This window comes from Salvelinus sp. IW2-2015, unplaced genomic scaffold (assembly GCF_002910315.2).
Source record: "Salvelinus sp. IW2-2015 unplaced genomic scaffold, ASM291031v2 Un_scaffold1415, whole genome shotgun sequence".
In the NCBI taxonomy this organism is placed as follows: domain Eukaryota; kingdom Metazoa; phylum Chordata; class Actinopteri; order Salmoniformes; family Salmonidae; genus Salvelinus; species Salvelinus sp. IW2-2015.
Window position 1 is genome coordinate 33,048 of NW_019942892.1, and position 218 is coordinate 33,265.

Genomic DNA, 218 nt, shown 5'->3' on the forward strand with positions numbered 1-218 from the left:
CACTACCAGACCTTAGGAAATGCTTCTTACGAACACTCTTTCGTTGCACGGGATGCGGTGTGTTTGGAATCATTGTCATGCATAGAAAGACCCACCCGTTCATCTTCCATGCCTCTGCTGACTGTGAAGCGATGGTTTTCACTCAAAACTCACCGATACCATGGCCCATCATTCTGGTCTTTACATCGGAATCAGTCGTTCCTGGTCCTTTGCAGTAC